Source organism: Macrosteles quadrilineatus, unplaced genomic scaffold, assembly GCF_028750875.1.
Source record: "Macrosteles quadrilineatus isolate MER2022 unplaced genomic scaffold, UCM_ALF_1.0 Scaffold_1__1_contigs__length_201487025, whole genome shotgun sequence".
NCBI classification, from domain to species: Eukaryota; Metazoa; Arthropoda; class Insecta; order Hemiptera; family Cicadellidae; genus Macrosteles; species Macrosteles quadrilineatus.
This window is the reverse complement of record NW_026542594.1, coordinates 37802736-37822779: the sequence shown is the minus strand read 5'-3', so window position 1 is coordinate 37822779 and position 20044 is coordinate 37802736.

The following is a 20044-nucleotide window of genomic DNA, read 5'->3' as shown; positions in this document are numbered from 1 at the left end:
ATATTACATAGGCCAAACATCTCGTTCATTTCATATAAGATATAAAGAACACATCCCTTCCAGTAAAAAATCTGATTCGAAATCAACATTCGCCAACCATCTAATAAATGAAAACCATAATTATACAAGTTTTGAGAAGAATTTAAAAATAAAAAAATACTACATCTCTGCCCAAGAAAAGGAAGTTTGTTAAACAGCATGGAAGAGTTTGAAATATATAAAGCCATCAAGTCAGAACCCCAAAAAGTTTTAAATGAACAAACATCATTTAAATCAAACATAATATACGACGCAGCGATTCGCATCTACAATAATGAGAGGCAAAAATACCATCGGCATTGTTCTGATAACGGGAGGGGGCAGCAAGGTCAGCCACAAACCCAGTCATGACAAAACGTTTACCCGTGCCGCGTCGTGTGGGAACTAGTTCCAGTTTTTTATGTTAAATATATTCGTATCGTATCCGTCAATGTCTTGTAACTTATTTATTTAAATGTCAGTGTTTTGTGTGTTTATAAAACTCGACGACCTCGCAAGAGTGACAAGAAGCCTGATGATGAGGTTATAACCTCGAAACCGGTAGCTCATACTACAAATTAGGATCACAGACAGAAACAGGTAATCTTATACCATTTTAATTATGATTTTGATGCTGGTGTAAATGGCACTCATAAGGCCATTAATTAATCATGACTAAGTCTGTCTTGCTTTTTTAAGCACGGAGAATTAGACAGACAGATGAACTGACGGGTTCCTAGGTAGATGGCGCTGTCAGCCCACGGTATTCCGCCTCACTCCCTGACGCGCTCAGCCCACGTACTAGGCTAGGCCGACCCTCCGTGTAGATCCCATTCGAATCACAATTCACTGAATACACCACCGGACCTTTTCCGTTAATTAATTACCACTAATTATTAGTATATTAGGTTAGTTTAGGATGAACAAAAGGATTAAACATATGTCATAACCTAACCTAACCTAATATACTAATTAGTGGTAGTGAATTGACGGAAAATGTCCACACCATCTAATAGAGGAAATGTATTAATTAAAAATGTAATTAGTTCGTTCTAAGATTAATGTATTTTAAGTTATCCCAAACCCAATATTTTTGTGTTGTCCCTTGTAAATCGATTAATAAGAAAAAAAATATTTTTTCTCTTATGACTTACTACAAAATTTTATGTTCAATTGATAATTAATACGCCTCGTAATTAATTACCGTTTTGAAAATCTTTGATCCAACAAAAATATGACGTGATCTGTACACTTATTCAACCACAATGGAATGATGGATTTAAAGAGGAAACAGCCAACACGTACTTCCGGCAAGTTAATGTAGGTACTCTTGTTTTGAATCCAAAAGTCTAAGTTTTTACTTTATTTTATACTTTTTCTAAATTAATTAGTAATAAATAAAGGGGGTTTAAGCATGTTTAAGTTTATTTATTCATGTTACATAAACAAAAGCATGATACAAACTATCGGTTTAATACAGCTTCTAAGAACGCTGTAATTATCAGTTTTATTTGCAAAGAAAAAACAGCGGAATATTCTATTGTGGTAAGGCAAAGAAATAATTGGTTTATCTTCATATTTCACCCCCAGATGCGTTGTACTTGCAATCCTTTAACATCATACAATGTTTGTCTACACTACAACCTAGATTCTCCAAAATACTTCTAACGTTCTGCAGCAATTAAGTAATACGTATTATATATAAGGATATTATCATTCAAATTGTTTAATTTTCCTGTACTTATAAACACCGGCACTATTCAACCAATGTATTCAAACTATCCAAACAATGTATTTGTATTTTTTCTAGCCGTAGGTCGCTAATGCCACTAACCTTAGGATATGAATACGCAATGATTCAGCATAGTTCTCTCTTGGTCTTGGTACTATTTCATAGAGTGGAAACCACCGATGATCTTAAGGACTTAGACCAGCACAACCGATCTCTACAACAGTATTAAGTGATCAGATGGATGGAGTATAAGGTATTTAAATCTAGTATCTTCTTACGTTATTATGGACTTGCCGCAATCAAATACTGCAACTTTTTAGACTGGCTGAACTAGGTTAGCTTACGTTAGATAGAGTTTATACCAATCGGTCGATTAGATCATTGTAGTTGATTTTAGTTAGCTCATTGTTATAATTGAGAATGTGCAACATGTACAAAGGTAAACTTAATCCTGCTTTTGAAAAAGTCTAGTAGTGTCTACCAAGTCCAGACCATGTGTTGAGTTATGTTTAATATCCTCCTGACATTTAATATTGTCTTAGAAATAGGCCAAGAAGATGATTCAGTATGAAAATGTAGCAAATTAAATAGGCACTACCTCCCAAAAAATAGACACAGTGGAAGCATATATATATGCTCTACATGCTTTCGTAACTAAACATAAAATTAAGAAGTTAATCAATCAATGCCGTAATACATCTAAAATGTTCTTACTTTTAAAACTATAACTGTATTTCCACTGGTAAAAAGATGTTAAAAATTACGAAATACGCCACGTAATGAAATAGAAAAAAGTTCAACAAACTTTGGTTCAATTGTAACCACTTTTTGGTTATTTAATCGATTTCCCAGTGGAATTTTAAACTTGAAAACAGTCCAGCAATAGTTGCGATACAAGCGTCGAGAGACTCTGCGATTGCTGAATAAGTCCCCACTTATTGGAGAGTGCTTCCACTAAAGCCCGAAATGTTTCTGCAGTAACCGGTATTGATTATTATCTTCCATTTCCTCTGCTTCCGTTGTTTTACGCCTCTTTATTAAGAACAAACAATTTTTTCTGTCGACTTGAATTCCCTCTTCAATGATTTGAGCAAGTGGTGTCAACAACGGTTACCAAGATATTACATAACTATTAAATACCCAGTATTTTAATTTCGTTACAGTAACATAAAATTTTGGTAGTAAGTGCTAGAATTCTAGGTATTAATCATAGAAACAGTTAAATTTGAATTTGAATGTTATATGTGTTTACTTCGTTTAGCTGTGAGTTTATAGACTTGGCGGAGTTGTGGTTAACAATAGACTTGTGATGTGATATTTATGACTTAATCAATTGTTTGAAGACGTGATTGGGTAAAATGCAATACAATGTCATGCCTGTGTTGTATTGCTGACGCAGGGTACCATTTAAGTAATTTTTAGGATAAAATGTTATCCTTAAAATGCCTTGTGTCCTAGGAATAAAATAACAGCTGGTAGGGAAAAGCATTATAAAACACTAAAACAGCTCACAATACCATACAACGAATTTACGCCAAAAAACATATGTATAGATCCGTACGGGGAGAACTTGGGAGTTACACTCTCATTGTGGGTGTAGCTTTTTATCTCTTCAGTTTATCACACAATCAGGTCACATCGTACCTGAGTCAAATAACTGTTTGCATGTACTTGATCATGATCATACAATTTATAACTTTGATTGAGTCGCACTTAAAGTCAAACACTCGCCATGTACAACGCCTTAGGCGAATAGACAGAAACTATTATTTATGATTTATTTTCCAAGACGAACAATACCCATGAGGATGAGTAGTTGGCAACTGAATATTGTACAGCAAACATCAAGTAGTGGCTTTGGTGTATATGTACAATTTCTGGAGTGGTAAGATTGCTTCTATAGTAATGGCTTGCTATTGATATATTCTATTAATATAATACTGTAGCAACTTTGATAGAAAAATGTAGTTTACATTTATTGGTCGAGGTATTTTTTTAAATAAAGTTATCACTAAAAAGATTAACAATGCAATAAAGAGAAATATCTTTCTATTTTATTGTAAGAAAATAAAGAAAATACATTCAAAATTGTTTAACTAATGTAAACAGAAACATAAATCAAACACAATTTAGATATGTATATCAATATATTGTTCAACTTGATTTCATATTGGATAGAAATAAGTTTATTGTTGTAAATTTATTTAACAGAACGTAACATGTAACTACCAAGAAATGGTTTAATAAGATATACCCAAGCCAGATAAAACAGTTTGAGGTATTGCTCTTGCCATCCACCTGGAAGTAATAAGCTTGATTTTCCAAGTGACTGTACTCTCCGCTTCTGAAGGGAATTATGTACTTGCCATTTACTATGTTTCTTATTATATTCTTTGTTGATAGTAAAAATAACCAGAATTTAATTTTATTTACCAAAAGCGTATTTTTTCAAAGAGCATTAATGGATGATGGACAAATAATCTTTCTCTTTAAAACTGGGTTCTAAGTACATTTGAATATAAATTATTATGTTTATATACATGAAATGTAGTTTTATAGCATTAATTTGCAGGATTGAAGATTTCCGATTAAAATAACTGTATACAAAGTACACAAAACAAGAACCAATACTACATGAATGCAATTCACTATTTTAATTCTATAATATCCAACATTGTCACTTTGGTTTATAAAAACAAAATGTGGAAATTGTAATAACTATCAGGCAATAGAGATGGATCTTTGACTAAATGTAACGCTTTAGAATCTATGAAATAATTATAATTGGTCATTCTTATAACACAACTACTCTAACGTCTAAATTAGTTTTATAAGTAATTAAGGTTTAAGTTCGCAATATAAGACACTATTACCTAATAATAGTGTTTGTGGTAAAAATATTTTATATACAAGTTAATACCATAGTATAATTTATATAGGAAGGGCACAACAAAGATCCCTTATTACATTGAATGTTAATTTATCAAGATATAAGGGCGCAGACTAAGAGTTAAGAATAGTTCTGTTATTTAATAATAGTTCTGAGTATTGTATTGCGATACTTTGTGTATTACTATTATAATGTAATTAACAATGTTGTGCAACGTACAGAGAAATATATATGTACATCACATACATGTAATTTTATTGTTTAAATGGTATGAATCCGTAGTTTTAAGAACTCTGTAGTGATTGCATTACCACTATTGATCTCGATGTCAATCTGCTGCTTCTAAGTCTCGACAAAGTCTGGAGAGAAAAATTGTTGAAGTTTTTAAGTTCCCAGAATTATTTAGAAAAGCTCACACTCCTTCTCAGGGTGCGTCTCCTTATCATCGATCCCTGCATTCCAAATTGATAACCTGGTTTCATAGTTAATTTAGTTTCTGTGGCCAAGTTCTTACCATTACGTACCAAGGATGGGTTTGACAGGACGAGTCATCGGTTACCTTGCTTGATCTCACACCAGTCAATAGGCTGAAGGAGGATACTTAAATAATTCCTATAACCTTGCCCTATACCTTATCATTTTGAAGGGAACGTGCGCAAATTGCACATCTTAAAAAGGGTACAAAACTCGTATCCAAATCAATAACGAATAATTCAAAACCCTTTACTTTTCCATGATTATGCTTCTTTGGTTAAAACGTAATCTACACTTTAAAGAGAGACGTACCTTCACCAAACAGGTTACAATTAACGTAGTCTATTCAAAATCCATTTTAATAAATTGTTTAGTCTCTTGTTTATATTCTGATTGTGGTTAAAAATAAAACTAAAGGATCAGTAGTTACAATAATTATATTATGTTATAGGCCCTAACCCGTTATAAAGAAAGTTAGTCAGCATCATTAAATCCTTGAAAATAAAATACATAAAATCCTGGAGGGTGAACCCATAAAATTAATAGGTGGGGGGGGGGGGAATTGTTATTCGTCACTCTGCTAGACCATAAGCTTTAAAATGGCACTTCCATCGTAAAAATCGATTGAGTAGAACCAACGATCACGTAAGACTAGACACGTTGGCCGCGACGTGAAGCAAGGATTTTTCACGAATCTACAACAAGATGGCGACTGCTGGTAGTGATGAGTCCTAGTGGCGAACGCAACTAAACAAATGTTAGTTGATATCAACAATATGAGTAACAATATGACTTCGCATCATGGATATTTCCATAGTTAACACAATGACCTTCAAAACAAGCTTCAAACTTTTTCTAGCGTTTGCCATTTTTTAGAAAAATATAATTTACATAATTAAAAACAAAAGAATTTTGGACGAAGCAACAATTCTGAAAACCTACAAATTAATTTATCATGAGTGAACCTATTTTAAGTTCTGGTGTTTGGTTTACATTCTACGAATTTTCAAAGTCATAAGACAATCATTTATGACTATCATATTAATCGCTATAAACGAGCTAAAAATATTTATTTGCATACGAATACGTAAATTTAAACGATGATATTTTTAATTTATTTAGATTTTTTTTTAAGTAGCATAGTAAATTTTCTGTATAGCTCCAAACCTGTGTAACTAAACTGTATTAAAAGTGAGATTGTAGACAGAATGTGCCCCCACGTTGCAATGCAGCGCGGTGGGAAGCCCCTCTCGTACAATTTAAATTAAAACCAAACTAAATAAGCTAAAAATAAATAAAAAATAAATATTGTTTAAACAATTTTAGTCTTCAGCTACCTACTAAATCTACAGTTTAAAAAATTACCTAACAAAAAAATAAAAAAAATAGCATCCGACGAACTTTTTATGTCATATTTCAAATCTCATTTAAAATTACCGACTTTATTTGAACATTTGAAGTAGGAAGTATAAACTTTGAAGCTTTTAAATAGAACTAATAGTGTCATAGACTTTTTTACTTGTTTCATAGGAGGTTACAACCATTTACATTTAATATAAGTAGGCATTTTGCCAAATTATTTCGAAGCGAAGCATTGGGTTTTTGCGCCGTTTTCATCGTCATCTAGTGCTTCTGTCCTACAAAAAGATGGCCAACCGTGCTTCAGCTACTAGAATTTTTGTTAGATTTGCATGCTTCATCGTTTGGTTTTTTGTGATCGTTGAGTAGAACGGCTGGAAAATGGATGTAGTAGAAAACCCCTTTATTTAATTAAACTATATTAAGGTATATAAATTTGTCTTATTAAGAACTGTAGGTATAATTAAACAACTCAAATTGTCATAATGAAGTCCATTTAGAATACTCAAAGAAGATTTGTTTACCTTAGGAGTCAGTCATTGAATTTCGCTTTTCTGTGTTTATTAAGTGATCTTATACACACTACAAAAACAGAATGCTCTCGGGTGACTCAAATAAAAGTCTATTCTGCTATAAGACCTCTTAATGCAAGGTATTTGAGAGGTGAGAGCTTATTCATAAGCCAAGTTAGACTATTACGTGTATTTGTGTTCCATTATTTTTTATGTTGTAGATTTTTTTGTTAATGCTGAAGAAAACGATTAAGTTATTAGCCTTACGATTTATATTATAAGAATAAGACACAATGGAACAACACTGCCAAAGTCAAAAGTTTATTAGAGTTCTTTTAATGTATAAATCTTATGACTTGGTTTGAATGTTAATAATAATGACGTAAAATTTAAATATGACGGAACCACGCTTTTTAATGTAAAAAAAAAAAACATAAATTGCCTGAAATAGTTTTAGACATGGTATGCTCAAAATGTCCTTAGCTTACTCGGGACAGCGATATTTAATTGTATTACAGTTTCTTATAATACTAGTGATGAATTGGTTTTAATAAAAACCACACGTTAATATAAATAATGAGACTTCAATAGGACGGGAACGTTACTTTGTGTCAAAACGTTAACAAAAATGTTGGTTAAAATAATTTCCTTAAATAACAGTGCCTTTGTTGATGTTATGTATTTAAACGTGACAGGTGTACTTGAGAGAAAATCTATTTGTGGCACTTTTCTGCACTTGAGAGAAACGTTTACGAGGAATATTTCTCTAGTGCAGCAAAGACGCTTTGCGCTCGTTGAAGACATAATATTTTTCCTACAGTTACTATAAAGCATATAGTAATGAACTCATAATGGGTAGTATTTATACGTTCTATATACAGGCGAACTTGAATTATGCAGCTTCACATATTAACAAATTCAAACCTAAATAAATATCCCCGGTGCTCCTAAATAAACACCGTCACACAAACAAATCTAAACCTAAATGGAATTGTTTAGCAAATTACCTAATAGAAATCTCAACGAAATTCCACAATCATTCAACAAATTTTTAGTTTGTAATGTTTATGTTAACACTCAATAACAGGTTATGGGTTAAGTCAAGTCCGAGGGGTCGAACGACCAATAAACACTGCACCAGCTGATCGATTTAGTTTTGATGTAACTAGTTTTTAAGAGTTTAGGCTTATTATAAGTATTTCAACATTATTTTTGGTATTTAAGTTATTGTTGGTGTATAAGGTTGTAGAAAGTAAAATGCATACGAGAAGGTAAAACGAGTGCAGGAAAGCAAGTAAATGTAGGGATCAACTACTTTGCCTTTCAGATAACTGTTATTTAAATAATAAATCTGACATATTTAAGGAAGTTAATATCCAATCAGGCAAATTAATTTCGCTTAGTCTGCAGGTTTTCTTTGGCGGGGGTATTCAACTATATTTACTGTATTTACCTATTTAATGAACAAAATGTAAATGTCGTCTGAATATTGAAACGTTAAACGTTTGATAATATTGTATATAATAAACAGGGAAAGTCGTAAAAGAATAGTTGTTGTATTTCTGGCTTATAAGTAAAAAATTACCAGATAATTTATTTGAGTATCACAGCACTTATTTGACTACTTAACATAAATAATAAATCTCGTGTTTATTGATATAACCATGGTGAACACTTTGTTGGTTTTATATTGACGTCCACGAATATAAATAACAGAGAAGTATCTCGGAACACTCAGTTGCCATTAGCGATAAAAACTCATGGAAAGAAGAAGCAAACAACGAACATTTCCGACAAAATGACGTGGGCACTCAACTTGTTATTCTCCTTTCCTTTTTGACGAGCTTCAGATGCTCTTGTAAAATAAAACATATAATTTGAAACAAAAATCTGCGCGGCTTTTATATTGCATCTTGGATATTTACATTTGTTTGGTTAAGTGTCTTTAATTTGGTAGATCTAACGTGTTGTAAGATTCAAAATTCGAGGCCAAGAGCTCTAATAAACCGACTGTAAGATCAAAATTAATTGTTCTATTACAGTAGCGTTTCCAAAAATTATCAAATCCTATGCCCATAAAGCATGGTTATTTTTAAAAAAACTTCTTTGACCACATAATCTTTACAATAAAAAATAACATTTGAACCATGTACGTAACTGTTAAGTAGTGTGAGGTTCCCGGTTTCAAGCTAGGCTGTTGATACTAAACTGGTATTCGCAACAAGACGCGAGCACTTATCCAAAGTAGATCAGTGCTTATCCCGGTGAAGCTCGTAACAAGCTAGGCTGTTGATACTAAACTGGTATTCACAACAAGACGCGAGCACTTATCCAAAGTGGATCAGTGCTTATCCCGGTGAAGCTCATAACAAGCTAGGCTGTTGATAATAAACTGGTATTCGCAACAAGACGCGAGCACTTATCCAAAGTAGATCCGTGCTTATCCCGGTGAAGCTCGTAACAAGCTAGGCTGTTGATACTAAACTGGTATTCGCAACAAGACGCGAGCACTTATCCAAAGTAGATCCGTGCTTATCCCGGTGAAGCTCATAACAAGCTAGGCTGTTGATACTAAACTGGTATTCGCAACAAGACGCGAGCACTTATCCAAAGTAGATCCGTGCTTATCCCGGTGAAGCTCGTAACAAGCTAGGCTGTTGATACTAAACTGGTATTCGAAACAAGACGCGAGCACTTATCCAAAGTGGATCAGTGCTTATCCCGGTGAAGCTCGTAACAAGCTAGGCTGTTGATACTAAACTGGTATTCGCAACAAGACGCGAGCACTTATCCAAAGTAGATCCGTGCTTATCCCGGTGAAGCTCGTAACAAGCTAGGCTGTTGATACTAAACTGGTATTCGCAACAAGACGCGAGCACTTATCCAAAGTAGATCAGTGCTTATCCCGGTGAAGCTCATAACAAGCTAGGCTGTTGATACTAAACTGGTATTCGAAACAAGACGCGAGCACTTATCCAAAGTAGATCCGTGCTTATCCCGGTGAAGCTCGTAACAAGCTAGGCTGTTGATACTAAACTGGTATTCGCAACAAGACGCGAGCACTTATCCAAAGTAGATCCATGCTTATCCCGGTGAAGCTCGTAACAAGCTAGGCTGTTGATACTAAACTGGTATTCGCAACAAGACGCGAGCACTTATCCAAAGTAGATCCATGCTTATCCCGGTGAAGCTCGTAACAAGCTAGGCTGTTGATACTAAACTGGTATTCGCAACAAGACGCGAGCACTTATCCAAAGTAGATCCATGCTTATCCCGGTGAAGCTCGTAACAAGCTTGGTAACTTTACTCATCCGTTGCGAGGAATACCACGTTACTTAGTTCTAAACCGTACAACATTTTTGGCATTTTTTGGGCACTAAAGTTTCAAGTAAAAGTGAATAATGTAAATCTATACAGGGTGAGTTTTAAATGAGTTCCCCCCCTACTTTTTTCTACATTTCTTAAGATATCAACTCCGGACTACGTTAGATCATTGTAGAGTAGTAAGTACTTCATTTTGACTGGGTGTAAATTTTTTGCCGCCATCTTGGATCCGCCATATTGGATACAAAGTTGTTTTTTTTCAAAAGTAAAGGTAGGGTTGTGACCCATCGTTTTAAACAAGATTTTTATGTTGAATACGATGCTGCAATTTGTTTTTAAAAATCTTGATCCATTCTAAAGTTATGAAAACTTTTTTTAACATTATTTTAGCCCATTTTAACATTGTGCATTTAGAAACTAAGAACATAATCGCAAAATAGTGCTAGATAAAAATTTATGTATATTATGTGGTGTATACTTATCTTTATCTAGGCGGTTCTTTGCGTCAAAACTGTGGGCGACTGGGATGTCGTAGAACGATGGGAGCGGACTTAAATTAAAGGTCCCTATCCCGCGACGGCGGGAAAAATAGTGGAATTTCCAAAACTGTAACACAAAATGAGATATAACGTTAAAAATGTTCTCCATAAGAATAGCATTGAAAACCATACACAGCTGATTTTTGTTTACTTTAATATAGTCGATCGCCAGACAAGAGATTTTTGTACCAACTGTCAACATTGGCTCCGAAAACTGTGGAATAGAACCCTAAAACTATAAAATATTACTCAATGTGGCTAATCAAACTGTTACTTTTGTATGGTACTTATTTGCTTCCCTAAAGTTACACAACGATCGGATGATCGTTAAGTAACGCATAAAGGACAAACATTGGATTTAGTATAACATAATAAAGATAATAACAACCAAAGCAAACAGAGAGACTTTTTTAGACAACGATATGGTGTACAGGCATATCCATCTTGACAAATAAATAATTTGATTCTTAATTTAAATATTGAAATAAGTTGTTTTACATTTTCAGCTTTTTAGGGACTTATGTTCCTACATGCTCCTAGTAATATATTAATTGTGTCATTTATGTGTGGCACATACATATGTTTAATATGTATTTTTTGTTAAAATATTACATACGAGTATTTTTATGTAGGTAAAGAAGCTTATGTCAATTTTGAAGTAAACTTTTTACATTGCAGTTTAATAACTTAAGGATGATGTATTAATTAGTAGTTACTTTTAAATGGCAACCATACAATAGTGTTGTAATATACACACTAAAGAATGCTTACCAACGGTACCTAAATTAGGTTAAATAGATGAAATAACAACGAAGAGTATCCTCTAATAACTAATTTACTTTTATCTATTGACGATGTTTAATAATAATGTCCATGATTTTGTAAAAACTTACTATTGTCAACTAAAAACAAATTATTTATCACTAATATGTTCCATAACGTCCATCAAGTCACAAACGGCTAGAAAATGTAAGATTATTGTACAACTAGACTACTTTATAGTTTGGGAAATAAAGTTCAGTATTAATATGAGGGTATAACATTGTAGGTATGACCAGTCATAAGGTGTACGTAGTCTGCTGTGCTAAAAGGCGGTATTGAGTATTCCATGGAAAATTAGAAAACCAAATTAAATGATAAACCAGCGAAAAGAATGTAACTATTGACTATTGAAAGATGACCCCTTGACCCCCCCCATGGGACCGTCCTAGGTTACAAGGAAGAAGGGGCTGAAATGTTGAGTCAAATATTTACTAGCGAAGAAACATGGGTATCTCACATAACTCCTGCCTGAATCCAAGCACCAATTCCTGAAATTAAGGTACTTAAACTCCCTGCCAGTTTTAAAGCCAAAGCCGCATCAAGGCCAGCTAGTCCAAGCAAACTAAACAAATTTACATAGGGATCGTTAAACAAATAGCAAGAACACGTTTTATGGTTTTATTTTGTGGAGTTTGGTTTGCAGAATGACATAATAAAAGTTGCCAAAAATCAGTGCACGAGAAAACCACTAAAATCACAATTTAAAATGGCGGCTTTTTCCAACATTGGACAAATAAAAAAAAACATATTTCACATGCGTTTGTTATGCACATTTATCAAGATATTGACTTGGGACCACCACCGGTAATTATTGGGTGGTTAGTACTTCATTTTGATAGGGAACATGTTTTTGGCCGCCATCTTGGATCCGCCATATTGGACATAGATAATGTTTTCGATGTAATGTTAGTGTTGTGAATCATCATTACCCTCTACATTTTTACACTGATTACAATGCCGAAATCCGTTTTTAAATATCTTTATTCATTTAGAAGATATATTCAAACGAAAACTCTCCACCATACATTTCTTACGGACGTTCCGTAGTTTGATAATTGTTTTAAAATTATTTTCCTAATATCTCCAGTTCTTATTGACGCTTGTAGTTCGTTCTAGGCTTAAAATATTCAATAATGTAAAGGCTTTCATTTGAGCTCTTGGTCATTAAAATCAGACGAGTTAAAGACCAGCTACGAACCTCAGAACAATATTAAATTTAACTTTTTAGAAATATATTTTTACTAAAAGATTTATAACTCGGGTTGTTAGTACGGCAGCACCAAGTTCTTTCTGGTCTCAAATTACTCAGTGAATGTTTAGCTTTGATTTTATTAATCACTAAACAAAATCTGACAATTTTAAAATGAGTCATGGTTCTTAATTTAACATTAAAATGTATTTATTTTGAAATTTGTCTTTAGTTAAGGACAAATATCCCAAACCCTAATAACTCCCGGAAAGTAATCCATAGCTAAAATAAAAGTCAATAATTTGGCGAATTATTTAAGACTATAAAGAGTTTTGGGAGTTATTTAGAATTGGGGATATACGTCTTTGGTACTTAATGATGTGTCACAACACTATCATTACATCGAAAAAAAATTATCTATGTCCAATATGGCGGATCCAAGATGGCGGCCAAAAACATGTACCCTATCAAAATGAAGTACTAACTACCCAATAAATACAGGTGGTGGTCCCAAGTGAATATCTCGAAAAATGTGCATAACAAATTCATGTGAAATATGTTTTTTTAGTTTGTCCAATGTTGGAAAAAGCCGCCATTTTAAATTGTGATTTTAGTGGTTTTCTCGTGCACCGATTTTTGGCAACTTTTAGTATGTCATTCTGCAAACCCAACTCTACAAAATAAAACCATAAAACGTTTTCTTGCAATTTTTTAAGGTCATATCCTATATTTCTCCCACTAAGCAGCGTGTTCATTACCATGGTTTTTTTAGACATTCTTAAACTTCCTGAACCATTTCCGCCCTTAACCATCAAACATTTCTTTAAGGCCATATACCACCATTCATCTGGCAATGCATTGGATATGTTTCTTGTCGTAGAACAACGTATCACTGTCCTTAAATCGCATGCAGCGGAAGATTCCATAACTTTCAAAATTGTCTAGACACATAGTGAAGCGTATACGTCAGATACAGAACTGCAAATGACGCGATTCTGTTCACAAATAATGATGTCAGCAAACGGCACGCCGCGCCGCCTTGTTGGTGCGTACCCGTCAATACGGAGCTATACGCACGAACGGCTCTTTATAAAAAAACACTTCTCATATAAGAATATAAACAGTTTTGACTTGATAAACTATTTTTACTTTCTATAAACAAAGAATACTAGATTTCATAACAAGAGTAGAAAGTGAGTAACTGCATGACTGAGACGAGTTGTTTGATGTGCGAGATTTATCGAGCACTTTAAATATGGTCAAGAACATTGTATTTCACACACGTACTTTCACTTGTGTTTTGAACGCTACCCTTCGCCACACTATAAAGATAACATTTTCTTTATTTAAACAGACATTGAATATTTCTTAATTACAGTTAGAAACAGTACAAGACTCATAGCAATTGTGTAGGTCATGCCTTCAAATTATTTACTTCAAATAGGGAACGGAAAAAAACATTTGGTATTTTTTTCAGTTCGCTAACCTCATAATTTTATCCGAGCATTATAAAAACGCTGCTAATCACACGATATGTTAAAGTTATGTTTCTAAACAGTCCTTATGTTTAGCGACTTAGTATAACCTCAAGTTATGTGGTATAATTTTCTAACAATTAGAAGGTTATTTCCACAGTATAGTATGATGATATAGTTGTTCATTACACGGAGCGAAAGCGTCTTTTTGGTACTTAATCGTATTTCCAATCTCGGCTTGGCCTTGTTTGTAAGACGCGATTGAGTACCAAAAAGAGCCACTTTCGCTCCCTAGTGATGAAATAGTATATTTGTTAAAAGAGTAGAAAATGAGTCAGAACATATTTTTAAATGGTCGAGAATATGTATAGGCCCACTTTCACTCGTGAGTTGAACGTTGCTTTTCGCTACTCTTCAAAATCTATAATGATTTTCTTGATTAAAACAGATATTGGACATTTATTTAGTTAGGAACAGTACAAAACTCATGGAGATTTTTAGGTTATGCCTCCAATTTAAAGTAAGTAATTACATTGATTGTACAGTTTTGGTTGCTGCAAATTGAAACAGTTGACAAAACAATAGCATATCTTTGATTGTTTACGTCGGTATTATCTAAAAAAGATAGTTAACATTACTTTCGCATATCAAACATTTTCCCCGTAGTAAACAATGTAATGAAGAGTTTTCGCTGGCGATAAACATTTACGAAAACAGGCAATTTCACAGTAGTGTAGTGAAAACGATACGGTACATTTCGACAGTACTATTATAAAAATCTTACTAAGATTGTCCAAAACTTTAAATGGAGACGTTAATAATGTTTATTAAACAGTAGGTAAGCAGGTTATGATAATAACTGCAGACAAATTAACTAAATACCATCAATTTGCATTAAACGTTATTTTAATTGGAAGAGTATATGTAGTTTAAACATTTATCTCATATCTGATCCAATCCTTGGTGTTTCCTGTTTCTCCTAATCAGTGAGAATATTTGTATTATTTTCACCTACTTGCACAGTCACACAAAACGTTGCATTCTGCCTCTGCTGATTGTCCAGATAGATATAATTAATTGTACTGCAGGGCTTAAGCATAATCCTCTTAGTTCGCTATTGTTTGTGTGATTAAATGCCAACCATGCCCGTGTAACGCGTACTGTAGCTTAAGCCAGTTAAAACGTTATGCATTGTCACAATAATGACAAACTTATACGTTTTACTCTTTTTAAATGACTATTTATAAGTCACAAAGCATAGAGACAAGATTGCTACATAACATATGAATTTCAGTACAGCAGTGTATGTATTTAAACCAAACTACATTTAGTTCAGAAGATACAGTTATAGTTTGAAGTAATTATTCATTGAATGTTTCTTTACCAAAATATTATGTTGGTCATAAAACCACAACTATAACTAATAGTTTTCTTTCGCTGTATACTTTTTAAATATATTACATCATACAGAATGCATAATAGAGATGAATAATGAACCAACCTATTTAGCAGTTTTAGACTAGTGTCCCTCAAGATTAATTTTTGAAGATTCTTTAACAATGCCCCTCATAAATAGGACTAGCGTGCTAAAAACACTTCAGTCCAAAACTATATGACATGTTTAAAAAAAGTAAGAAAAAAGGTTAAGAAAAAAAACAGTATAACACAACTAGTAAAACCATTATGAAGTAAGCTACTGTATTTTTACTTTACACTTTAATGGGTGCTATATGATTTGCAGAGGGGAAGAGCAACGATATCTTAAAAAAATTGGGGAAACTTTTTGTTTTGAACTCAGAGTGGTTTTGAATGAGATAGATAATTTAAAAAGTTCAATGAATGATTTGTCTTTGTAGTTTACAGTTTTGTTCATTTATGGATATAATAACGGACTGGAATGTGTCACTTTATGATGGGACACAATATCGCAGACGTCGTTCTCTGGGGGCTGTACAGTGTACAGTGTACGTGACATAGCTGCGCGTCTCAGACAAACTACATTATGACCCTCACTTCACCCGACCCCACTACTACATCTTGTTATAAGAAAAATACACTGTTATATTACGAAACTGTAGTGTTTCTCTTGTTTCTCTTGTTGTTTCTCTTTGACCGAAGTATTATTGAAATAATGTACTATTGGATTTAATTCAAAATCAAAATCACATTTACCTAATAAGAATCGGGATTTATTTTAAATTTATCACAGGATTACGAGATGTTTTTAAAATGTTTTTGTACTTCCTAAATTTCGTAAAAATCCTTATAATATTTGTTATAAATACGATTCAACTAGGTTTTCCTTTGATACATGAAAACCTGTCATAAAAGAGCGACACTTGTAAAAATATTTGTTCGCATGTCATTTTCAATTATTGTAACACATTTAATTTACGAATCAACCGTTTTGAGCTATACTTGACAAATCTATGTGCAGTTTACAGTGAATTATGAACTCGTATTAGTCACTCTGCTATTTTATTAACTTAAACGGATAGCCCTTTTCTACATAAAGATGGAGGTGTAACGATGTTTTTATCAATAAAATATAGACCAATATTTTAGCTAATAGAGGAATATAGGCCAATATAGGCCTAGCTGGAAAACACGAACATACTGCACCTTTGCAAACAACTAATCTATAAGCAGACACAATTTCAATTGGGTTTTAAATGTAGGCCTACCTAATCCACTTATAAATGGCAAATATTAATAACTAAAGAACGTGACGTAAGATGATTACAAAAACCACATATTTCACTGATTATAAATTGATTAGCTCTAGGTAATATAAGCTGCACTGGCAATAGTTTCAAAGGTCTTTTATACTGTACAGCTATGACATTCTTTAATATAGCAATTTCAACTTGGAACGCCAAGCTAGTTTCTCCTCGATAGGAGATTCCGGGGAAGCTTCATACCGATGCCTGAAATACTTCATCTTTTGCTGGAATTGGTTGTTATATACAATGTTTTAGGGGCTTTGCGACTAATAAAAAATCTTTAACAAATACAATTCCTTCAAATTTAGTGTAGTGTCAAATGTTTTACATATTATTAGATTATGCATTATCACAACCCCATTCATCATATCATTAGTTAACCAATCGTAAATATCTTTGCATTAAAGCTTACTAAGAAACACTAAGTATATTAAAAAGATTAGGTTAATGGTCACCATAGGAAAATATAATCATCTAATGTTATATACTAATTCGTATCATCATTTTAGATTTTACATTTGACGTATTAAAATATATTGTGTTTGTCAGCCTCAGCCACAGCAACCAACACATTAATTACAACACAACAGTTGGTCAACAAAGTATGTTAATATTAAATCTGAAATCTGATACCAACACAACTCTCTGTGGTCCGTGATTATTAGTGACTTTACGTAAACGTTATTTAATAATAAAACACAAATTTAATAAAAACTACCGTTATTTGACTTTGCTGTTCGTTATGATGTGAAAATAAAACTTACCTGTAATTTTACAGATAAAACGGATTTTAATAATTTAACAGGCCACAGTAGCTCATTTCATCAACATACTGAATAAGTCAATAGCTAAAAGTAAAATGGCAATACGTGCTTGATATTTTCTTCTACACTCATGTTAGTGACAACGCAAAACACAAGATCCACCGAGAAAACAAAAATGAGTAAATACAGTTTTATGCCTTGGTAAATTTAAATGTTTCTTGAGATAATTACCTACGATATCTTACATTTCATATCAATTAGCTAATGCCAATCAATTAATCAATTGACTAAAGACGAAAAATTGCGAAATATAACAATATGTTAAGGCAAAAAATAAATATTTCCTTACCTAACATTCTTACTTGATTAAAATTCTTACTTAATAATAAGTTTAAACCATGTGTTAACATTTTCAGGGTCACACAAAATATTAGTACATTATAATCCCGATATTGATGGACATGTAACGTGAAGGGTCGTTTTTGAATTGAAAAGAAATAGTTTAAGGCATAAGCCTAATAGACCTACCAGTACACATTAAATTACGACTTAACAAACTATTGTAAAAAATGTATTAACCGTTGAGTATAATATGGATGTTGAAGCATGAATCCATCTACATTATTCGAAAGAAAGTGGAACAGGTTTTGTGAGTAATAGTGAAGATAAATCTGTGCAGCCCCGGGTCTCTCCACTGATGTCAGCTTGTTATTGGTCGTTTATTGCCTAATTACTTGCTCCATTTGACTTCGTTAGGAGTCATTTTGACGCTACAATATCTTCTGAACACTTTTTTAAAACAAATCTGTGGGTGAGTCTGTACTATAGCTCGCAATCACTATTTGGAGATTAGCAAAAATGTTTGCATTGTTTTATGTTGGGGGTAAGATTACAGTCAATAATTTTAGTCCATTAGGTAAACAAGCTATCATTATCAGGTGTATTAGGATGTGTGTCTTACTGGAAAGGTTTCGTAATCAATTATCGATAAAAAAAACTAATTTTCCAGTTTAATTAGTTTTAAAACATATTATTAAATACAATTTCCAATTTTTTACATAGTATGAACGAACTAACGTAATTTAAATCTACATGAGGGATATTTAAGCTAATTCATTAGAGACCAAGCTAATTCCTTAAATACAGGCGAAGGGTTTTATGGCCCTATCTTATAAATTATTTGGGAATTAATAGACTGTGATGTTTTATATTGCATTTTATAATATTTCTCCCTTAATGTCAATATCAACACCTGACAAAACTGTTGACAAATGCACGCAAGATACTCAGTTTTCTTAGTTTTTTAAGGCAGATCCTAGTTAACTGTGCTTGCATCCGCATTTTATTGGAACTTCCTTGACTCAGCATTCGTTATAGAAATTTCCTCATTTGTTATAGTTTCTGAAACGTATAAATTATAATTTATGCAAGTTAATACTCTAAACAAAACAATAACTATAAAACAAAGAGATTATACGCATTCACAATTACATTTAATCCCCACCAATTCATTCTATGCTTCAACGTACGCCATCCCGCCAAGTCACGGCGATTCCGATTGAGGTACGCTTTCAGCGCCGCTGCCGACAGTCTGATGTAGAGTAAGGAGTTCCAAAGGGAACATGCTGTAACTGTAAATGCTCTCAAAAAAGGTGGTCTTGTGGTGAAGAATCTGGTGAGTTCATGAGCCAGAGTGGATATTGATTGCCTACCTTTCTTTCAAAAATCTAAACTTTTTCGCGAGATGGTTTGAAATTATTTTGAAATTGATTCAGAATGAGTTGTATAAAAAGATCACAGTTCTCTATCGTCGGTAAGTTTTACAATAGAGGAATGTGTATAATATGGTGTGCCTTGATCATCTTTTCGAAGCTCGGACCTACACTACATTCTACAATGGTAATACAGTAGTTATTTGTGTATCTAGTGTGCGAAGTGGCACTTTGCGCTCGTGTTACACATTATATTTTTCATCCAGTTTCTATTAACCACATATATAATTAGTCTTTCAAACACTAAACAACAAGTTTTAAGTTTTAGGTTAGGTTAAATCCAAGCGTTGAGCGAGAATAAATTACTTGTTTGTTGACAATCTTGAGTTGCCATGAAACAACAGGTCAAGTCGTAAAGTCTTTTCCCATTATTCAGTGTGCAGACAGCGTCAAACACCCTTTTGCAGGCGTTAATCACAGTGTCATTCCTGTCTAGAAAGTTGAGTATCAT